General features: G+C 50.8%; 1 protein-coding gene across 1 annotated transcript in view; it reads right to left on the bottom strand.

The window, feature by feature from the left end:
* Positions 1-22397, bottom strand: part of LOC123769439 (uncharacterized) — a 103252-nt gene that overhangs the window by 59835 nt on the left and 21020 nt on the right. The window lies entirely within an intron of this gene.

Raw genomic sequence — 22397 nt, 5'->3', positions numbered from 1 at the left:
GAGGTGTCCATTAACCCTTGTATGGTGCCTGGCTATTTAGCATGTGTCACTCACAGGCGCATACAGAGCACCACTCGGTTCCCGAACTTTAGTTATCCGAAACATCCAGTTTCCCGATTGGGGTTGGGGAGTCACGCTACACGAACTAAGTTCGGGTAGGAAGTAGTCCGCCAAGCTTCACGCCGGCCGGGGTTAGGGTTACTCAACACGAACTAAGTTCGGGTGAGGAAGTGGTGTGCCAAGCGTCGCGCCGGCCTTTGGTGGTGGGTGGGTGGGTGGGAGATGGTTTAGTTTGCTCACTGACCGTGTCGGGCGCCGCCTGCTACCCTGTGACATCACAGATTCATGGCATATTGTTCCCATTGTTTGAGTTTGTCACTAGACTGGAGTGTTCATTCCCTGACTTTGTTTTACATATCAGCACAATCAAGGAACATCTGTGCACCATGTCGACTCCAAATGCACGCATTGTGTCAGTGAAAGCATCTACAAGTGGGTTACGTATAAGAAATTGGTCAGTGATGACATTTGAGAAGAAAGTTGAAATAATTAAGAAGGTAAAGAGCGGTGTCCCGAGAAGTGTCGTGTGCGCTGAATATGGCATTAGTAAGTACTGTTTTTGATCTTCTTAAGGCTAAACCTATCATTTTTTACTATTTCTCTAGAAATGAAAGTGATAAGGCAATACGAAATAGAAAGGTAGTAAGTAAAGCAAAGGTGGAGAGTGTTGATAAAGCAGTGTGGGAGTGGTACAAACAGAGGCGTGAGGTGACGAAGAAGCCAGTGGCAGGCTGGCTGCTCGTGGAAAAGACACGTGAATTTCACCAAGCAATGAAAATAACTCAAAAGTGTGTATACAGTGATGGATGGCTCAGAAACTTTAAAACCCGTCATGGCATTAGGTTTATTAAAGTGCATGGTGAAAGACAATCTGCTGATATTGTTAGTGCAGTTCAGTATGTAAGTAAATTTGCAGAGATGGTACAGGAACAAAATTTATCTCCAGAGCAAATTTATAATGCTGATGAGACAGGTTTGTACTGGCGTATGCTACCCACAGATACGATGGTCCATAGTGGTGAGGACGATCCTTCAGGTGGTTATAAACAGAACAAACAGAGAATTTCTTTGTTGTGCTGTGCAAATGCAGCTGGCACACACAAATTAAAATTACTTGTGATTGGAATTAGTAAAAACCCCAGGGCTTTAACCCTTAAACTGCGCAACGCGCCTGCAGGCTCGCGTCTGGTTTGCAAACGCGCCTCCAGGTATTTTGATTTTTCACGTTCCATTCAAAACTGGCGCGCAGTGATGCGGGTATGGTATGGGTGGATGGGGGCCCCAGTGATCGTCCACCATCTTAAAAAAAAATCCCAGCATGCCCTGCGGCCGTGGGGAGCCTCAGTTTCACGGCAGCAACCATGTCTGACGCATCCTCTACGAGCTCCCGCTCCACAGTGACCCGCGGTCATGGAAAACAACTCTCTGAGGAGGAAATACGCGATATTTTGTATGATGACGGTGCTCTGGATGATGACCTGGACTATGATCCAGAGAAAGACCTAACTCAGAGATCTGATACGAGTGAGGAAGAGACAGAATTGGAAGATGTGGCGAGTGTGTGTGGTACTCGTGCCTCGCCCGGCCTGCCTCGCCGCCCTGGGTCAACATTGTTATCATCACCACCATCATGTATGTCCCCAGACGCTAGTAGTTTATTCAGTGATAGTACATGTGACGAATCTTTCTCGGGCTTCAGTGACATTGGCTCCGATACGAGTAGTGTGGACGACCCGAGTACGAGCAGTGGTGGTGTTACCAGGCGGGGTTTTGCTACCTCAGCAACACGCCGCGGCAGGCGGCAGCGTGCCTCACAGCATGTGGACAACGACAGTGGCCCCTCAACATCATTTATTCGTGGTAGGTCTACAGTACGTAAATCTGCCTAAGCGCCTAGCACATCCTCACGCAGCTCCAGCAGAAGCAGCGGACGACGTAGCCGTAGTTTTGGTGCTCGTGGTGGTGTTGGCGCCAACACCAAACCCCCTGGTGTACTTGTGTGGGAGGATTGCACCACATTTGTCCCTCAAATACCAACATTTGATGATAGCGATTTTGGTGTTACACCATTATTCCCATATACTGGTGATGATATGGCAGACATGGAATATTTTCAGGCATATTTTGACAATGTATTCATGACACATCTTGTGACTGAGACAAACAGGTTCGCTCACAGCCTCATAGACGAAGGCATTTTACCTGCTTCACAGCTCACACGATGGAAGGACACGACAATCGACGAAATGTACGTGTTTCTGGCACTCTGTATGATGATGAAGCACTCTGAGAAAGCTGTCATCCAGGATTATTGGAGCAAAGACAGCCTTGTTCCATTGCCTGTGTTCAACCGGTACATGTCGCGTGATAGGTTTCTCTTGATTCTCAGGTGCCTGCATTTCGAGAATAATGCAAATGAGGACAGACACGACAGACTGTGGAAAGTACGGAAGATGTTCAGTGACATGAGAGGGAAGTTCAGGGATTATTTTGTACCTGGACAGAATGTGGTTATTGACGAGTCGCTTGTACTGTTCAAGGGGCGACTGGCATTCAAGCAGTACATTCCATCAAAGTGGCACCGATTTGGACTGAAGTTTTTTGTGCTATGTGACTGTGAGACTGGTATTGTCTTGGACATGATATTATATTCTGGTACAGACGTCGACATACCGGCTCAAGATGAACACGGGTTCTCTGGCAGTGTTGTAAAAACCCTGATGGAACCGTTGCTGAACAAGGGGCATGTACTGTATACCGACAACTATTACACCAGCCCCTTATTGACCAGATACCTCCTTGACCACAACACCGGCGTATGTGGCACTGTGAAGAGCCACAGGAAGGAAATGCCAGTGTTCGGTATAGCTATAGCCGTGGGTGAGTGCTAGCTGCGCAAGTGTGACAATGCGCTGTCAGTGCGGTGGAAGGACAGACGCGAGGTGAATATGCTGACTACGATTCACACCGGTGCCATGTTGGACAGTGGGAAAGTCCACTTTCAGACACGCAACACCGTGTATAAGCCAGACTGTGTCATAGACTATAACGTGAACATGCGCCTCGTCGATAAGTGTGACATGACGCTTGGTGGAGTGGAGTGCGTGCGCAAGTCTGTGAAGTGGACTAAAAAGTTCTTCTTCCACCTCATGGATGTTGCAGTGCTCAACTGCTTCAATATGTACTTAGTAAAATCTGGCAGGAGACCGTCTATATGTACATTCAGTGCTGGTGTTGTGTCACAGCTGCTAGTAAAGTATGGCAAGGAGGGTTCTGTTGTACCGCGCGGAGTGCAAGCAACAATGCCACATGCAGCTCCAGACAGATTGAGGGGTAATGAGAACTTCGGAGTACATATGCTCGAGTATATGCCAGGCACAGCATCACGGGAGAAGGGTAAACGTGCGTGTATAGTATGCAGGAACACTACCCGCAGAGAACAGAAATGAAGATGTATCAGCACCTGGTGCGTGGAGTGCAAGGTGCCACTCTGCCCCGTTGGCTGTTTCGCAGCATATCACACACTCGCGGAGTACTGAGTGTGTTTATGGTGTGTGTATATAGTGTGTGATACTGTACAGTGTGTATATAAAGTGTAAATATAAATTTATTAGGCATGATACATTGGAAATTGTGCAGGATAAGTGAACTTGTTTGCGATGCACGTAACACAGTGTCTACGGACAGTACGGATGTTGTACTGCGATATTATAGTGTACGTGTTCATTATACATTGGATTGGCACATAAAAACAATGAAAATGTATCTGGAAATGTGCGCAATAAATGAACGAAAATATATTCGCGGCAACTCGCGCGCCCCGCCCCGAGCGCCCCACTGCCCCCGAGAGCTTATGCCACGGGCGCACGGGGAATGATGATGTCACGCCCCAACTTCCGGACCCCATAGCAGCCAAAGTAAGTACAATTTCGAATTTTTTTTTACATACCCATACTCAGGGAAGGGTTTTTGACACTTTAACCCCTTAACTGCGTTGCCTCCAAATGTGACACCCCCGCAGTGCGCAGGAAATAAATTCTCTGGAAAAAATTCTTTTTTCTTTTTAAAGTGTCAAAAACCCTTCCCTCAGTATGGGTATGTAAAAAAAAAGTCGAAATTGTACTTACTTTGGCTGCTATGGGGTCCGGAAGTTGGGGCGTGATGTCATCATTCCTTGTGCGCCCGTGCCGTAAGCTCTCAGGGGCGGTGGGGCGCTCGGGGCGGGGCGCGCGAGTTGCCGCGAATATATTTTCGTTCATTTTTTTGCGCACCTTTCCAAATACATTTTCATTGTTTTTGTGTGTCAATCCAATGTATAATGAACACGTACACTATAATATCGCAGTACAACATCCGTACTGTCCGTAGACACTGTGTTACGTGCATGAAACTTGTGTACACATATGCAGCACATATTTACTATGTATCATGCTAATTTGTGTATATATACCATCTATTTACACACTATACACTGTCACACACTATATACATTCACCATCAACACATTCAGAACACCGCGTAGCAGCTGCTTCGTATGGGCCAATATCAGCTGCCTCGTATGGGCCAATATCAGCTGCCTCGTATGGGCCAATATCAGCTGCCTCGTATGGGCCAATAGCAGCTGCCTCGTATGGGCCAATATCAGCTGCCCCGTATGGGCCAATAGCAGCTGCCCCGTATGGGCCAATAGCAGCTGCACCGTATGGGCCAATAGCAGCTGCCCCGTATGGGCCAATAGCAGCTGCCTCGTATGGGCCAATATCAGCTGCCGCATATGGGCCAATAGCAGCTGCCTCGTATGGGCCAATATCAGCAGCCTCGTATGGGCCAATAGCAGCTGCCTCGTATGGGCCAATATCAGCAGCCTCGTATGGGCCAATAGCAGCTGCCCCGTATGGGCCAATAGCAGCTGCCCCGTATGGGCCAATAGCAGCTGCCCCGTATGGGCCAATAGCAGCTGCCTCGTATGGGCCAATAGCAGCTGCCTCGTATGGGCCAATAGCAGCTGCCTCGTATGGGCCAAGAGCAGCTGCCTCGTATGGGCCAATAGCAGCTGCCTCGTATGGGCCAACAGCAGCTGCCTCGTATGGGCCAACAGCAGCTGCCTCGTATGGGCCAACAGCAGCTGCCTCGTATGGGCCAACAGCAGCTGCCTCGTATGGGCCAACAGCAGCTGCCTCGTATGGGCCAATAGCAGCTGCCTCGTATGGGCCAATAGCAGCTGCCTCGTATGGGCCAATAACAGCTGCCTCGTATGGGCCAATAGGAGCATTTGGCCATGAACACATTCAGAACACCTCGAGTGAGAGCAGCCACACCCAGCCAGTCTCCCTCACTCCAACATCTCACTCGCCAACATTGCTCCTCCCACCATATTGTTATAGTTCTTATTACACATGTTCTATTTACCAGAACTATGCAAGTAAGCCGGTATTGTGTCCAAACAGTACAGTGGCCACCATACACTGCATGAAAAATCACACAGCAGACGACGCTACGATTACGTCACCTCCCTCACCAAAATAGCTCCCCTCAACATTCTCCTGTTGCTGTTCTTACACTATATATACCCACGTACATATGTGTTGCCCATAGCGAACCACTAAGCTAGTATGGTGAGCAAAACAAGAGTGGCAGCCACACACACAATGAGGCTACCTCAATTCTCGCCCTCCCTCCCTCATCAAAATTCCTCCTTCCACAATACTACGCACAACGCTAATTATAACCACATTCCTGCTATTATCACAATCCTGGTCACTAATTCCTGTAAATGAATAATTGACCACATGTTTATTTTGAAAAGGAACCTAAGAAATCATTTGAAGATTCCTAGATGAACGAAATAATGCTGTGGTGCTGTGGCTAGCGCTGTGAACATCGTGAACAGCATTTAATCACTGATATTTGAACATTGTACCCAGTCATTATCACACTCAGGCTCTAATATAACACTATCATAGCTAAATAATACAAGTTATATATATATTTTGACATTATTAGGCGATGCTGTGGTCACATGCTGAACAGCAGTGCTGTGCGCTCATGCTGCGAGCGCCAGCCTTGGTTGCTCACACACTACTGAGGCTCCCACACCCGGGAATGTGGACCACGATTTTTTTTAAAGATGGCGTCTGTTTACAAGAGCCCTGAGGAAGCTGATGTGAACCCCATGTAGCCGCGGGAGTTTTGAATGGAACGTGAAAAATACAAATACCCGGAGGCGCGTTGCGCAAACCAGACATGAGCCTGCAGGCGCGTTGCGCAGTTTAAGGGTTAAAAAGAAAAAAGAATTTTTTCCAGAGAATTTATTTCCTGCGCACTGCGGGGTTGTCACATTTGGAGGCAACGCAGTTAACACTTTCGCGCCCCCTTCGATGGTAAAAAAAAAAAGCGGTATGTGCGCGCAGCGTTTTTGCTGCGTAAGCGTAAAAACAAAAATGTGTATACTCTTTTTACTCTCCTTACCTTAGTTCTTGAGCTACGTATTTCATTTTGGTACCAACGTGTTCGCAATAAAATTCTCTAGAAGAACATCAGTAAAAAAAGTCACGAAACGTATAGGGATACCAGCACCAAATAAATAACTACGAAGATGACTCGCCGTGAGCGCCCAACAGCAACAAAATGTTTTTACTCTTGGGATTGTTATCACCTCCACACTTGTCCTACAGCGTTAATTTTGGTATCAATGGACTCGCAATGAAATTCCCAACACGGTGATATGAATATAAGCGTAGAATAATGATTGCAGCCGCCCGCAAGAGTGTGGGAAGTGGTGAAATTGTTACCCGGTATCGGTGACGGGACGACGCACGGCGCTTTGAAAGTTTATACTTATTTCACTCTCATGACATTAATTTTCTATGTACGTCATTCATTTTTGTGTCAATGTGTTCGCAATAGAATGTTCTATGAGCCCGTTGGTAAAAAAGATCAACAAAGCGTAAGATAGAATAGCGCCAAATATAAAACAAAGCTGGAACATATCAGTGAGCGTCAAACACACACGAAATGTTTTTACCTTTGTTATGTTTGTCAAGTTTATACTTGTTGCACAGTTATTTTTGGTTGTACATTGATCGGAATAAAATTCCCTAAACAGACATATGCATATAATACATGATATGGGGGAAGCATTACCAGTATAAACGGCTAAAGTCACCCACCTGCAACCCGTTTGGGACATAATACCATTTGATCGAAGTGGTCCACACCTTTCATGAACTTATTGTAACATGCAGCCTAGTGGTGAGAAAGAGAGCCTCATGGCGCGCAGTTTGAAACAAACCCAAAGTAAATCGGATAAAAATTGAATTTTATACAAATATTTTAAAAGAGGACATAACTTTATGTCCACTATGCGGGAGCGGTTAGCGAAACAGGACTCCTTGGTGCGTCCGGATCGCGAAAAAGTGTTAAGGGGTTAAAGTCAGCTAGGTGCCTCCCTGTGATTTATAAGGACCAGCCAAGTGCGTGGATGTCTCGAGTAATATTTGTCGAGTGGTTTAATAAGAACTTTGTACCCGAGGTGAAGGAGCACCTGAAAAGTGTTGGTCTCCCGCAAAACAGCAAAGTTGTGCTGCTGCTAGATAACAGTTCAACGTATCCACGAGGCAATGAGCTTGTAAATGGCAATATTATTGGAACGTTCTTGTCACCCAATTCAACTTCAGTGATCCAACCCATGGATCAAGGAATAATTAAGAACATTAAACACCACTACAAGAGGATGTTTGCCAGACGTCTTAATAATCAGCTTGGAACAATTAAGGACTTTTATAAAGTCTTCACAATAAAGTCAGCTATCTGGACTATTGCTAGTGCATGGGATGAGGTAAAGCAGACAACACTAAGAAATGGTTGGAAAAAACTTTGGCCCACGTCAAGTCTGTTTCCTAAGGAAGATGACGAGGTAGATTTTGAAGAATTTGCGGTGAAAAAAGTGAGCGAGAGGAAAAAATTAAGAAAGGAACTCCTAGCCTATGTCAAGGGGATTAAGTTCCCTGAGCTGAGAGCAGAACTGGTGACTGAAACAATAGAAGATGACATAGATAGATGGATAGATTTTGATGAAGAAGCCCCAAACAATCGGAACATGACTGATGATGAAATTATAGAATTAGTATGTGCAGCAAAAAAGCCAGAAGAGTGGGACCCGGTCGGCCGAGCGGACAGCACGCTAGACTTGTGATCCTGTGGTCCCGGGTTCGATCCCGGGCACCGGCAAGAAACAGTGGGCAGAGTTTCATTCACTCTATGCCCCTGTTACCTAGCAGTAAAATAGGTACCTGGGTGTTAGTCGGCTGTCACGGGCTGCTTCCTGGGGGTGGAGGCCTGGTCAAGGACCAGACTGCGGGGACACTAAAAAAGCCCCGAAATCATCTCAAGATAATCTCAAGTGCAATGACGAAGATGGAGAGGAAGAGGAAGAGGATGAAGAAACGTTAAAGGAAAAATGTAATATGGAAAAAATTCAGAAAAATTTTGAAGACATTCTGGCATTTATGGACACGAGTTACAGCGAGTTTGAAACTAAGGACATGATTACTCAGTACAATTTGTACATGAAGTTTTTAAAAACAAGAGCCAAGGGAATGAAACAAATGTCAATTACAGAGTCTTTTACAATGGCTTCCAAGAAAGCTTGCATTGCATCACCTGCACCTGACTCATCGCATGTTGACCCAGTCAACCCAACAACTTCAGTCAACCCAACACCATCAACATCCACCACCACTACCTCTTCCATGTAAATAACTATGCTTCATCAACATCGATCATCAACATAAGCGGATCAGGACTTCAATTATTGGTGAGTACTGTATAAACAAAATACGGTCGAATTTACACTATGAACCTGTCGATTTTCCCCCTAGAGTTTTTCATGCATTTTCTAATTTTTTTTTTTTTCCTCCATTTCTCGTATGCAAACTTACATGTAAACCAACGGGTCTTGTCCCCAGGGGGTTCAGAAACCAAGTGGTGCTCTGTACAAAAAAAAAAAAAAAAAAATCTTCTAAACCTGTTAATTTGTGTTCACTGATCATAATAAGACTATCAAACTCCTCAGATTAGGCAAAATTGTAATTAATTTTGTCAATAAAGATGTTAATAATATAACTGATCATGGGAAAAATAATAAAAAAATCGTAAGTGGCATATATTCCCCGCAATTGGGCGGGGAAGTCTAGCAAAAAACCAGCGTTGAATGCAATGAAACGCCATTTTCTGGGTGAGTCCCGGAGGCTCCCCGGAGCTATCCAGGCTGAATGGATATGTATAACTTTCTGGCATCAGTCAAAGTGCTAGGAGTTCTTGCCTACCGGGGACCACGAGCCAGAACCTGGCCCCCTCAGAGAGGCACGAGGAGCAATGGCCTATAGAAACCCCTTTGTGATTGGGAGCATTCTATGACTGCCATCGACCGGGACAAGCACCCAGAAAGGTAGGCGCCCCAAAACAAACCCCTATTCTGGTGAAATTATTGCTACCAAAAGCCGAACGAGTGAACAAAACTCCCCAAACAAAATTATCAAACTAGCATGACGTCATCACGTCGCCGTGCCACCATCTGCGCAACCCCCCCCCCCCTTCCCGAGAGGGGGAAGGGGGAGCCCCAGACTCTCCACGCCGGCGATCCAACTGGCAGTTCTTAGGCTGGATGTCAAATACGCGAAAAACGCCGCCGACCAGAGGGAGGGCGGGATGCCGGGGAGCCTCCGGGACTCACCCAGAAAATGGCGTTGCATTACATTCAACGCTGGTTTTCTGGGGGAAGCCCCGTCGGCTCCCCGGAGCTACCTCACCACAGATAAGGAAAACAGGGAAGGAACTGGAAGGCGGATGCCATGCGCCCGAACCTAAAAACCAAGACCAAAACAAGAAGAAAATAGACCACCCAGGCCAACTACCAGGATGGCACCAGAACTCAAGAGCAGGCCAGAGAGAAACAACACCCAGGACAGCAAGTGGAATGGAGCAGAAGGAACCGCAACACCGAACGCAACCAGGAGCGGCTCTGCCAACACCATTCAACATGAGGTGACAGGACAATCCCAGACGATGGTCCCAGAACAACCCCGAAGGGAAGACAAGCCAACCCTATCAAAGACCCAAGGACCCTTCGCAATGATAGGAAAACCCCACACTGCCCCCGAGACGAAACACGCAGGTGGGAGACCAAGAACCTGGACCTAATAACCTGGGACCTGAGTACAGATTCGCAAAAACGCGAAGCTAAAAACAGTGACCCCGCAACCCAAAGGAGCAACATAACCAGCTCCAGCAGGGAAAAATGAGACACGCATCCCGAGGCATCCAAGAGGATAACTACCGAGGACGAGAAACTGCAGGAAAGCAAACACACCCGGTTCGGAAAAGGAACAAAGAAAAACCGAAACCAGGACCGGAACCCAGCAAACCCGGTTCCAAGAAAAGGAACCAGGAAAGCAGGAGCGGCAGACCGAAAAGTCCACACCTCCCCTTGCACCGACAGCGCAACCTGAAGCCTGCAGAAAACCACACAGAAATCGCAGGAACTCGGTACCAAAACGGAACACTGGAGAGAAGTCCAAAAGCAGGACGTGGAACATGGCAGAGGCCCACCGGAGCACCAAACAGGATAACCAAGAAGCACTGACCCAGACGCACAAAAAGTGTAGCATGGGGAAGAAAAACGGAAATAAGTAAGGAAACCACGAATACGGCCCAAGGAGTGGCCGGGAAGTAACGCACATGACCAACCACAAAATGTGTAGAGGAGTGCGTACATACCTGAGGGACCTTACGGACAGTAGTGTGCAGTCAGGCACCGAAGATAGGCAAGGAAAGTGTCCAGACAGGGAAAAAACCCAGGGGTCGATAACAAAACAAAGCACCAAAATGTGGGGCAGAGCCCCACAGGACAACAAAGAACAAAAGATGGACAAAAAACCAGCGTTGAATGTAATGAAACGCCATTTTCTGGGTGAGTCCCGGAGGCTCCCCGGAGCTATCCATGGCTGATATGGATACCCTAACTATTTTGCATCAGTCGATGTGGGTGGAGTTCTAGGCCTACCGGGGACCACGAGTCAGAACCTGGCCCCCTCAGAGAGGCACGGGGAGCAATGGCCCATAGAAATGCACATGTGATTTGGAGCATTCTATATCTGCCATCGACTGGGACAGGCACCCAGAAAGGTAAGCGCCACAAAACAAACCCCTATTCTGGTTAAACAACAAAAATCGACAAACGAGTGGACAGAACTCCCCCAGGAAAACGAACTAACAAGCATGACGTCACGCGAGCAGCGCCGCATGTCTGCGCAGCTCCCCCCCCTCCCCGGGAGGGGGAAGGGGGAGCCCCAGACCCCCGCGCCGGCGATCCCCGCCCCAGTTCTGAGGCTGGATATCAAAACCGTGAAAAACCCGCCGACCGGAGGGCGGGAGGGTGCCGGGGAGCCTCCGGGACTCACCCAGAAAATGGCGTTTCATTACATTCAACGCTGGTTTTCTGGGGGGAGCCCCTACGGCTCCCTGGAGCTACCTCACCAAAGACTACCTAAAAAACAAGGGGACATACCTGGGAGGCGGTCGGAGAATCACTCCACAACACGAAGTCGAGACAACAACCCAAAGTATAGCATTCGCCAGAAAAAAGGGAGAACAGCCGCAGATGAAGAAAACCTATGATCACGACAATAGGAGCCAAAAACCACTGCGCCTGAGAAGAGCAAGAAGCTCTGCCACACGGCCCCCAGAGGCGAATGCCAACACAAAAAGAAAACCGAGGCAAAGCAAACCTGACCCCAAGGAGCCACAACCATCAAGAAGAAAAACAGGAGAGCACCCTGTCCAAAGACCAGGACGACACAGACAGTGCATAAGCAGGTCGGAGGTGTAACAACGCACGATACAACCTGCGAAACTGCGCAGAAGGAATATCGATACCGAAAGCTAGCAGCAGAAACCAAGGTGCCAGACCCTGGAACGGCCCCAAGCGCCTCTACATCCTCCGCAAGCCAATCCTATGACAGCCCCAGGAGGGAAAAGAAAACGCAGGACCAAAACGAAAATGCCACAAGTGTGCAAGTCCACCTCCACAAGTGCAGCTGACAGGGAAGGAACTCGCATAAGGAGCCGCCCCGCACCAACATCCCGCAGAAGGGCAGGAGCGAAAACACTCATTAGGAGGAGCGAAAAGACTCATTAGGAGGAGCAAAATCGCTCCCAGGAAAACTAGGAGCGCCGAGACAGTGTGAAGAGAAGAGATATTCACAAAAGAACAAAAAGGCCAACACCCAGAAGCTGCTGGGAAGAGGACCCACAAGCCCTAGAAAGGACCGGAGGGAAGCTCAACCGAATGACGACAGACGCACCAGAAAACGGGAAGGAACAAAACAGTCCCGAACCTTCGAGAACAAAAAGAAGCAAACACAAAGGACGAAGACCCCAAAACCCCGTCGCACCCGAGACCAAAAGTCATGCAGAAACTCCAAGAAGAGGGGGACATGACCGAAGAAGGCCCGTCCCGGAAAAAAGGGGCGAAGATCGTAGAAAAGCACCCACCGACAGGACAGAAACAACGGGTACAACGGACAAGGAAACCAAGCCCAGGGAGGGGCCGACGCCCACAAAGCACTTGCGGAGAGGGGGAACAGAAAACCCCACCACAAAACTGCAAGTCCCCCCCAGAGGGTTAGAAACACCCCGGCGGGGACCAACGGGGCCTGAGGCCTCTCACGTGTGCCCCAACCCCAGCCCCGGGAACCCACCCTGCAGGCCCCGGGGCCAAGCTGTCCCCTCAAAGCCCCAGCGTCAAGAAAACCCCGGGGCAGCCATGAAAAACACGAAGGAAGGGAGCCCACTAGGCTCTGGAACCTGAACCGAAACCGGAGGATAGGCGAGGCGCGAGATGATGACCCCAAGCTCATCCCCAGCCAGCACAATGAGGCGAGGACAAGACAGTGAAACCAAGGAACATGGAAAAACCAGGCCCTGCATGGCAAGACCGGCAAGGAAGGAGAGCACGGAAGGGCCGAACATAACGCCACAACCAACCCCGACACGCACCTGCAGTACCAAAACCGCAGCAAAACGTCACCACACTCCCCGAGGAAGCGACAGAGAAGATAGATATATCGTACACGAGTGGCACACAAGGGAATATAGGCGGAAACCGAGCACCCAACTGAGCCACAGGGACGGTAGAAGAAACGTGTGCAGTGTAACAGGCAATCAAAGGAACACATTAGGCAGCCCAACATGGGCTGACGACATACACAGCCCCAAGAGCAGAGATGAGAGTGCCCAAGAAGCACAGAATCCGCCCGACAGGCAAACGACAGGGGAGAGGCGGAAACAAAGAGCCAGAACCCAACCTGCAAGCACAAGGAGGCGAACACAAAACCTCCGACACATGAAAACTTACTACCAAACAGGCACCCCCACCATTGCACTGCGGAACAAGGTGGAGGCGGGGCCCCGAACTCAAGCAAGGTTAGACAAGCATGGGAGAGGGGCAGGAGGAGTACAGGCAGAAACCGCCTCTGAAGGGACAAGAGGCCACCTGCAGACACCCGTGAACCGAGGAAGGAATCAGGTGGAGAGAACAAGAGCTGCCCAGTATGGGCTAATAGCCCTGCAGTAGGCACCCCGGGTGATACAGTCCACGTTCTCAAGTACTTATGTACACCCATTCCTACTCCCAAAAACAAAAACAGCGTCAGGACGAAGGAGACACCAAAACCGCACCAACTCACCTGCAGAACATAGGCCCTGAAGGGCCGTGACGCAAGCGTGCGAGTCCATAACCGCCGGAGGCGGCCAGTGCGCCCATGCTGGAGAGGAGGGGAGCAGCGAAGGAGGCTCCCCACCCTAGAACGCAGGGAAAAACCTCATGAATTCCACACAGCTGCACCCCAGAACACCCCAAAAGCAACGGGGCACGGATGGGAATAAGAAAAGAACGAGGCGAAGCCCCCGAGAGAATTGGAGCAGAACACGTGTGCACACCGCCCGGAACCAAAACAAACTCCCACGGCGCATGCGCAGGACGCGAAAGAAAGTAGCCCAACCAGGCGAGAAGTAGCCCAACCAGGCGAGAAGTAGCCCAACAAGGCGAGAAGTAGCCCAACAAGGCGAGAAGTAGCCCAACAAGGCGAGAAGTAGCCCAACAAAGCGAGAAGTAGCCCAATAAAGCGAGAAGTAGCCCAACAAGGTGAGAAGTAGCCCAACCGGCTACAAGGAGCCCAAACGGCCACAAAGGAGCCCAAACAGCCACAAAGGAGCCCAAACGGCCACAAAGGAGCCCAAACGGCTACAAAGGAGCCCAAACGGCTACAAAGGAGCCCAAACGGCGACAAGGAGCCCAAACGGGGACAAGGAGCCCAAACAGCGACAAGGAGCCCAAACTGCTACAAGGAACCAGTATGGAGGCAAACTCCGGGACACGCAGGAGGAAGCCGCAAAGGCCAACCGCACCGCAGGCGAAGAGATGCGGTTAGCCGAAAACCTCCTGAAGACGGAACCGAAGAAACCACAGGGACACGGAACCGAAGAAACCACAGGGACACGGAACCGAACCCGGGGAAGAGCAGAACCCAAGCCCAAATCGTACGCAGAGGGGGGAAAGAAAACCCCACTCTTCGTAACAGTAAGCCCCGCTCAGAAGGACGGAAATCCAGGCGGGGCGCAATGGAGCCCAAGGCCCCCAAGGCCGCTCCTCCCCAACCCCAGGAGCCTTTGCACCAGGCCCCAGGGCTGAGTCGACCTCCAAAGCCCCGGCCTCACAAGAAAAAGCCGGGCAGCCGAGAGAGCTGAAAGAGAAGGGGGCCCACTGGTAAAAACCCCGGAGCATCGGCCGGAGGAACAGACTCGAATGCCTCCGCAGCTACCCCGGACGGGGCAACCCCTGAAACTGCCCAAGTCTCAGAACCTCTAACCCTGCCCCGACCCCGAAGCCTGCAGATGCGTAGGGGCCGGAAGCAGGAGGGGGAAAAACAAGGGGGCGTGGAAGGAACCAAGGCCGAAGCGACCAAAACCACCTAAGTCTGGGTCCCTACACAAGCGGGGCAGCATCGGGGCATCCGGGGAAGCGACAAACCAGAGCGCGTTGCAACATCCTACCCTGCAACGCGCGAGCTTCCTGCACCCACGGGAATTCATCAGCAAACTGGGTGAATGGAGTCACGAACAAGCAACAAAGCTCGCAGGACTCAAGGGTCGAATGTGTCACCGACCCAACAGGCAGCATGACGGAGGCAAAAACAAGGAGAGTCACCCTGAGACAAAGGGACAGAGCAACCCTCAACTCGCACAAAGCGAGAAGGGACGCAAGGGTCTCCACTCCACTCCACCCGAGAGCCCCCGGGGGGTTTCCCAAGGCCCCTAGACTGGGTCTGCTAAGGGTTATCCCAGGCAGGGTACTGCTAACCGGCGCCCCAAACTACCAAGCAAACTGCTAAAGCTGAACCCACGGGACGTGTCCACTCACGAGGGCAAAGCAGGGGGTGCCACCACACAAACGAACCTAATATAAGGGGGGGGGGGAAACACAAGGAAGACCCCCCTACCAGGCAAAAACAAAAATAAAAGAAAAAACCACACAAGTGGACAACGTACCCAGAGGGAACAGAGCCGGCCGCTGTCATAGGTGAAAACTAGCTACGCAGTACCCTGCGCCCCACCAGTGCGATAACTACCACTTACCCCAAGGTAAACAAGGGAGTGAAACCCCCAAACCCTCGGGGCGGCCAAACGCCAAGCAGCGAAAAGCCAACAGAGGTAGACCCAAGGTGACTTGTGGAAGGCAACCCCAAGCCCCAAGGGCGGTACTTACAGGGCACTCAGGGAAGGTGACCCTAAGCACATGCAGCCCGAGTACCTGAGAATACTACTCCCAGCTCACACGACCACCGTAAGAGCAGCACTGCAAACAAGTCACAGCACTGAGACAAGACTGGAGCTGGAGCCACACGACCGTGCATGATCCCATCAGCCGAGGAACTGAGGCGGGGATCGCCGGCGCGGGGGTCTGGGGCTCCCCCTTCCCCCTCCCGGGGAGGGGGGAGCTGCGCAGACATGCGGCGCGGCTCGCGTGACGTCATGCTTGTTAGTTCATTTTCCTGGGGGAGTTCTGTCCACTCGTTTGTCGATTTTTGTTGTTTAACCAGAATAGGGGTTTGTTTTGTGGCGCTTACCTTTCTGGGTGCCTGTCCCGGTCGATGGCAGATATAGAATGCTCCAAATCACATGTGCATTTCTATGGGCCATTGCTCCCCGTGCCTCTCTGAGGGGGGCCAGGTTCTGGCTCATGGTCCCCGGTAGGCCTAGAACCCCACCCACATCGACTGATGCAAAATAGTTAGGGTATCCATATCAGCCATGGATAGCTCCGGGGAGCCGTAGGGGCTCCCCCCAGAAAAGGCACTAAAGACACATGCAAGGTGACCAAACACCACACCAAACACCCCAGTCAGGAGCCATCAACGCAATCCCGCCAAGCGGGGAAGAGTAAACAAGGATGGAACAGGAACAAGGGTGGCGGAGAGAGTAGAGTATCCCAAGAAGATACTCGCTTCAAACGCATGGGCTAACCAGAGAAGCAAAGCTCCCCATAGCACCAACAATGGAACTCAAACCGTTCCGTACGTCCAAGGAAAAGTCCTGCCAACCTGTGGAGAACTGTAAGGCGGCGCCCAAGCATATAACCAGCAGAGCAGCGAAGAATAACTAGACTACCTGCAAGTGTGGTCTAGAACAGACATGCGAGACACCGTACCGACACTCAGAGCGCCCAACCCGCACCATTGCCCGCCAAAATATCACCCGCAACTACTGAATACGCAACAAAAGATTAGTTCCTTAGTGTTTGTGTTTATTGACCAATCCCCACGAAACAATAGAAACTGGGAAAGTGGCACAAGCCACCCTTGCGACACATTGTGGGCACAAAACAACGGGCATAAAAGGGATAAGCGCTGAATCAGGAAAGACCAGAGGAATGACCTGCACTGTAATAGGCCCGGTGACGCGCGGAACCAATTACCACATAACGTGGTGGCGGGGCCCCACGATTGGTGCAAAGGCGGGTTGGACATGTATGTGAGTGGGAATGGATGGTAAGAAACAGTAGCTGCCTCGCACGGGCCAATAGGCCCTCCGCAGGTCCACTGTACTTATGTCCGTATGTTTGTACGCACAAGGAGACACAGGAGGTAGTGAGCACCAAAAGGAGCCACAGACACTAAAAGAACCTGATCAATGTCAGAGGGGAAAGGAAGCGAAAAGCACCAAGAAGCCATGTGGAGGAGGCAGAAGCCACCCACAGGAGCAAACGTGAAGACAGAGCCCAGAAGGCTCAGGAAACTGCACAATCGTCAACTGACAGGAGAAGCGGGGCCCAAGAGCCAGAGTCAACCCCCGCAAGCACAACTAGGCAAGCACCCCACCAAAAGTGAGAACCAGCACTTGGCCGACAGAAGCTCCAGACAAGACAACCTCACCTGCAGAGCACACACACGACCGTGCCACAACACAGGCGAGCCAAGTAACATACCAGGAGCAGCGCTAAAGGTGTGCCCGAAAGTATACTCGAGGCAGTAGGCATAGTATGTACCCTGACCTGAATAAAATGCGAGGTCGAAGGAGAATATGGCCAGAGGTGCGCGCCCTGCAGAAGACGAAGCAGTACAGAGGGAGAACAAAGTGACACCCCCAGATATAAATCCAAAACACCCTCAGCATCCAGAGGGCCACGACCGGAGGGAGAAACGAGCAAGAAGTCATAGAAAACCATGAGAAACGGCGCGAACACACGAGCATACCGCCCGTAAACAAAACGCACACCGCGGCCCCAGCACACGAGGTATGAAACGCACCACCCGTCCACCGGGAGGCGTGGCTCGTACACCAGGCGGACACAAATCGTACACACAACGTACAGACATCGTACAAACACCAAGAAGGTGTGCGGAATGAAGACAAAGAACGCCGAAACTGGAAGTAGAGACGACGCGAAAACAAAACAAGGCGAAAACGAAGCAAAAGAAAACAGATGATGGAAGGGAACCAACAAGGCCGACAAAAGACCCGATGGAAACCACATCGAAAATCAACAGACGTTCCAATAATATTGGAAGGTATGAAGAGACTTGCGAACCAACGAGAACGCTTTGCCCGAAACACTTTGCGTAACAGTGGCCACAGGCACTGCATGTACCAGCCCCATCCATAAATCCATCATTCCCTGCAAAATCTCTTGTACGTATGTACCTTACCTAAATAAACATTTATTTTTATTATTTATTTAGAACCACGACAAGCACCCCTGACCAAGGAACTTGCAGGTACAATGATACGAAACGGTTGAGGCACTACGTACTACATAAAGAAAAGATAAAACAGATAAAGAAAAGATAAAACATAAAAGAAAAGAGGAAAGATCGACCGAAAACCTAGATCAGGCTCTCTGCACCCAGCACTGCCGGGTGGGTAAATATTAGGCAGCAACGTAGAGCCATGATTTACCGCATAAAGGTCCGGTTTCGTGACGAAACCACTTACACCGGACCCCAATTACTAAGGAAAATCGTTGACATCACGAATGCAGCCCCGTTGGACATCCGTGACGATGCTGACGGCGCTGTACTTCTTTATTCAAGCGAGCAAGCTCTGGAGCAACTGTTTGCACCAGAACACCAGGACGCCCTACGAAACTCCAACCTGATCATCACTCCTAACCATCGCTACTTGGCTGAACGAACCATCTTCGTCAGCCACACGAGTGTCTACATCGCCACCCAAGACCCTGGTACCATACTTGATAGTATCAACACCAGAAACCCGGCTCTGACTGCTGCTACAGTCAAGGTCATCAAGAACAACGACAACCCTAGGCCTACTCTCAAGGTCACCTTCACAACAGCTGCTGCAGCGACCCAAGCTGTGGAAAATGGATTTAGATGTCTGGATATTTCCATCACACCTGACACTGTAAAGAAGGAACGGTACTACAACATTCGCCAGTGCTTTAAGTGCTACAAGTACGATCATGATACCAAGAACTGCCAACAAGCAGAGGTTAAATGCAGCATTTGTACCCAGGATCATCACTTCAAAACCTGCCGGTCAACCACCAAACTGTGCCTCAATTGTGGAGGAGCTCACATCGCCGTCTCCATGGACTGCCAAGTACGACTAGATGAAATAAATAAAACAGTAACTGCCAACCCAACAACCAATCAGCCGGCGAGCTTCAATATCCAAGCTACATCGTTTCCAGTGCTTCCCAACGCTTCTGCTCCTGCTACACAGACGTCCACACCAGGCCAGACCACCCCCCAATGGGGACCCAGGACACAGGCGACTGCAGCTCAGCCAACCAACTTGACTGTCAACCAATCAGCGGCCTCGACCAACACCACTCACATCCCATGCCTGATCAGTGTAGCTGAGAGAGAGGCGGGAACAGACAACGCAAAATACGTGAGAGTACTGAACAGGCTGCTCGCCCAGAACAACCTGCCTACAATGTTGATACCAGCAGATCTATTTCAACATCACAACGCTGCTTCAACCCAAACAGACGAAATTCCAACACCAACAGTAACCGCAGTCATACCGCAACCACCACCACCGGAGTCGAACCCAGCACAAGTCACCCAGGCAACAGCATCCACCCAGACTACCTCCACAGCAGACCAGTCAACCTCATCACCTGCCCCCACCAGCCGGAGACGGAAGAAAAGGAGAGCAAAAAGTCAGCAAGTGGAAACAGAATCAGATTCAGATGCAGAGTTCCAAGAAGCCTTGGCTGAGACCTTCACATATGAGGCCCCAGACTTCGACCTAAACCCAAGCAAATCAAGCAAGAAAGTGCCCTGCTATGGACTTTACCTCAATCACGGTGGCACTTTCAACGGCAATCGAAGCACAAGAATGGTCATTGCCTTAGAATGCAACAGGATCATCAACCAGCTCAGGACCAGCATTCCTTACCCTGTGTTTGTCCACCACGAGACCGTGGAACATTATGTAGACCTCTGCGCCCTGGAGAGTGAATACATCGACCCTAAATTCGACTTCAAGAGGGGACAAGTGACCTTCCTGGAAGAAGATGAAGACCCGACAGGAACACCAATACCAAAGCTATCATTTGGGAAGTACATGCGAATACCTCCTGGCCAAGACACCACCAAGCAACAGTGAACTTACCTCTCACCACCTCAATAAGGAAGACGCCTCCTCCAAGCCAGACAGACCACCTCAAGTGAACCAGGACGACATCACCCTGCCCCACCACTAGCCTCCTGCCGCCCAAGAAGAACTTAAGCTACAGGCTTTGACTGAAAAAACATCTCCAATCCAAGGTGGACGGGCCACCGAACTTTCAAGCCTCCTCTCTCCACATCCAAATCCTCCTCCAAGAATTTCATCGCCCCATCCTTCTTCCTCCCACATCCTTTCCAAGCTCTTTGGACATCAAAGCGAAAACTACGTACTAGGCCAAGATAAAAATCCATCAATGTTTGTTACACACCTTGTATGGATGTACCTTACCTGAACACTTTTTTTTTTTTTTTTTTTTTGAACAGCATTGCGACATAAGAGCGAAAAGGGTAAGGAAAAGGGGGTGAAACACACCCCCATGAACGACGGGACCGACGAACCCGAAGGAACACGGAACCGAACCCAGGGAAGGGTATACCCGAAAACAACAAGAACACAGAGGGAAGGAACAACCCCACTCTGAGGAACTGCCAGCCCCACACCAAAGGTACAAGGACCCAAGAGGGGCAAACGGGGCCGAGGCCCCTCAGGTAACCCCTCCCTAACCCCGGGAACCTCTACGGCATGACCCAGGGCCGAGCCGCACCCCCCAAAGCCCCAGCTTAACAAGGAAAAGCCGGGGCAGCCGTGCAAACACTAATGAAGGGAGCCCATTGGTCAGACCCAAACGGCACGGCTGGAGGAACCGACTCGAATGCCTCCGCCGCCACCCCGGAAGAGGAAAACCCCCGAGACCGGCCGAGTCTCAACCCAACCAGACCCCGCCCCAACCCCGAAACCCTCCTATGGTTCAGAGCAGGAAGCAAGGGAGGAAGTGAGTAGAACAGAAGGGGAGGAACAAGAAGCGGAAGGAGCCAGAGCCGAAGCGACCCTCACCCCCAAGTTCAGACCCCAACCACCAAAACGGGGCAGCCTCGGGGCATCCGGAGCCGCAAACCAAGAGCGTTGCAGCAACACACACCAAGCAAGCAACGCCACAGCCGCCTGCACCCGATTATCAAGACCAGTGGTCTGGGTGAAGGAGAGCGCGTACCAACAACAATCATCGGACGACTCCGGGTCACAAGAACAAGGACCCAACAGGCAGCATGGCGGAGGCACAACAGGTGAGTGTCACCCTGAGACAAGGGGACAGATCAACCGTCAAACTCGCAGGATGCGAGGGGGACTCCGGGGACACACCTAGAGGACCACGGAGCCCCCGTGGGGTTTCCCAGGGCCCTTAGCCTTTGGTACACGCTAAGGGAAGCCCAGGTAGGGTACCGCGAACCGGCGCCCAAATCTACCAACAAACTGCTAAAGCTGAACCCCCGGGACGTGTCCACTCACGGGGGCCAAGCGGGGAGTAGCGCCAACAGAAGAATTCGAAAGAAATTCACCTAGAACAGGAAAGGAGACCATAGTAAAAGCAGACCCCCCACCAGGCAAAAACAAAAACAAAAGAAAAACCCCGCAAGAGGACAACGTACCCAGACAAAACAGAGCCAGCCGCTGTTAATGATGAAAACTAGCTGTGCAGTACCCCGCGCCCCTACCAGTGACGAAAACTACCACCTACCCAGAGACAAACCAGGGCAACAAAACCCCAGCCGACTCCAAGGGCGGCCCAGTACCGAGCAGTAAAGGACACAGCGGAGGCAGAACCCAAGGTGCCTTGTGGAAGGTGGCCCCAAGCCCCAAGGGCAGTACTTACAGGGCACCTAGGGAAGATAGCCCTAGGCACATGCAGCCAGAGTACTGTGGAATCTTACTCCTGGCTCACACCCCACCGGTAGAGACACTCCACACCACAAGCTACAGAACAAACAAAAACCGGAGCCAGAGGCACTCGACCAGCCAGTAATACCATCAGCCAAGAACTGCCAGTTGGATCGCCGGCGTGGAGGGTCTGGGGCTCCCCCTTCCCCCTCTCGGGGAGGGGGGGGGGTTGCGCAGATGGTGGCGCGGCGACGTGATGACGTCATACTAGTTTGATAATTTTGTTTGGGGAGTTTTGTCCACTCGTTCGGCTTTTGATAGCAATAATTTCACCAGAATAGGGGTTTGTTTTGGGGCGCCTACCT

This window comes from Procambarus clarkii, chromosome 63 (assembly GCF_040958095.1).
Source record: "Procambarus clarkii isolate CNS0578487 chromosome 63, FALCON_Pclarkii_2.0, whole genome shotgun sequence".
In the NCBI taxonomy this organism is placed as follows: Eukaryota; Metazoa; Arthropoda; class Malacostraca; order Decapoda; family Cambaridae; genus Procambarus; species Procambarus clarkii.
The sequence above is the reverse complement of the archived record's forward strand: the minus strand, read 5'-3'. Positions and strand labels throughout refer to the sequence as shown.